This window comes from Rosa rugosa, chromosome 2 (genome assembly GCF_958449725.1).
Source record: "Rosa rugosa chromosome 2, drRosRugo1.1, whole genome shotgun sequence".
Classification (NCBI taxonomy): Eukaryota; Viridiplantae; Streptophyta; class Magnoliopsida; order Rosales; family Rosaceae; genus Rosa; species Rosa rugosa.
In genome coordinates, this window is record NC_084821.1 from 16,202,928 (window position 1) to 16,204,741 (window position 1,814).

Sequence of the window (1,814 nt, forward strand, 5' to 3'; positions counted from 1 at the left end):
CCAAGGTTTTAAATTTCTCTGAAACTATTGAAATTTTCATCGAAATTTCCGTGATTGAGAAGTACCGAAACGAAAGTCATATGCTATATCATTTCCGTCAGAAGTTCTCCAAAATTTTTCTTAATTTTCCGTACATTTCTGCGAAATTCTTAATTTTTGAAATATCTACACACAAAATATATTTAAAAATTCACACCGAAATTTTGTCCGAAATTTTTTCAAAATTTCTGTGAAATTTGTATGCCACTGAGGCACCAACAACGAAGTTTTTTACTCAGATTTTCATAGAGAAAATATGAAATTTTGATTTTTTTTTCCAATCAAGTTGAATACAACAAAAAAACCTTTTTGCATTTATCTACTACCAAAATCATTTTCAAAATTTATGTACTTTGGAGCAGTATTGTATGATACTAAATGGAAGCAGTTTAACCATATGGATCGAACCACATCGTAGTAGCTCTTATTATTGATACTTTATATTGTTTTTGTTGTACTTGTTTATTTTCATTCACGGAGTTTTGGTATTACGTCCTCCCCTCCCCCCCCCCCCTCCCGGATTGTATTTTTCTAATTATTGGTGAAAAATGTGTGATGACCAAGCCTCCCACTGGGTTCCAACCATAAAATAAAAAAATAAAAAATGTAAATCACATTCACATTATCAATATACAACACAATTATAATTACATATAGATAAAAACACTAGTTTAGCAACCTACTAAAATACTGGTTAATTACTCGTCCATATTAAATATCACAATTCTATTATAAATGTATAATTTTAGAAAGACTACATTGTAAATAGGTTTATTATAGGTTAGTTTACTCTATGTAAAAGTTTCATTCAAAAAAATCATTTTATAAATGCAATTAATGTGATTTCTTTATTTTAACCAAAATTTCCACCGAAATCGAAACTTTCTCCGAAATTTCCTTAAATTTGAAGTACCAAAATCGAAATTGAAACCGAAATTTGAAACCTTAGTTAGGTCCCAACATGTCTTCAATGGGAGATGTCAAAAGCCAAATTTAATTTTAAAAACGATATGACAAATTATCTTTACTAATTTCCAAGCTCTGTTTGAAATGTAAAATGATAATAATGTTAGTTCAAATGAGTGAAAGGGATTGATACTGGTGTTAAATATATGTCCGTTGGAATATCGGTTGTCGAGCACAAACAATAAATTATGAATAATGACTAGCAATGAATTATGAATAATAACCGTTGGACAGAAATCTACTCATTGAACAACTTAGCAACTAAATGACAATAGTGTGACTTCAAACAGATCACGTGAATTATCTTTATACACACCGCTGGTAACATTCGTAAGTTTCAAAACTTTAAGTTTCGATAAACTTTAATTTTTCTCTTGACTACAATTATATTGCACATGAAAATACATCATTTGTCAGAAATGCTCACATATCAACATTTCCAATAATACGAATGTTTTCATTCTTCACGCTTCAAAGCTGACAAGATGAATGCGCACATTAGATCGAGTTTAGAACTTGTAGGTGAAATTCCTAATCCTAACTTGACTAAACTTTTTTGCAATGTTTCTAACCACTTGAGTCCATTAATCTCAAGCCTTTGGGATTTTGATAGAGACCCCGTTTAGAATTGGCAGGATTTTCTTAGTAGCTAGGGACCAAAAACGAAAATGAAGATGCTTATTAACTTTCTTAGACGTGACCCTTGACTTTCTCTGCCACTAATGGTCGTCCTTCAAAGTCTATTCATGTGGTAACATTCTTATGTTCCTTCTTGTATCACAAATTCACAATCCGATCCTTTTCTGTTC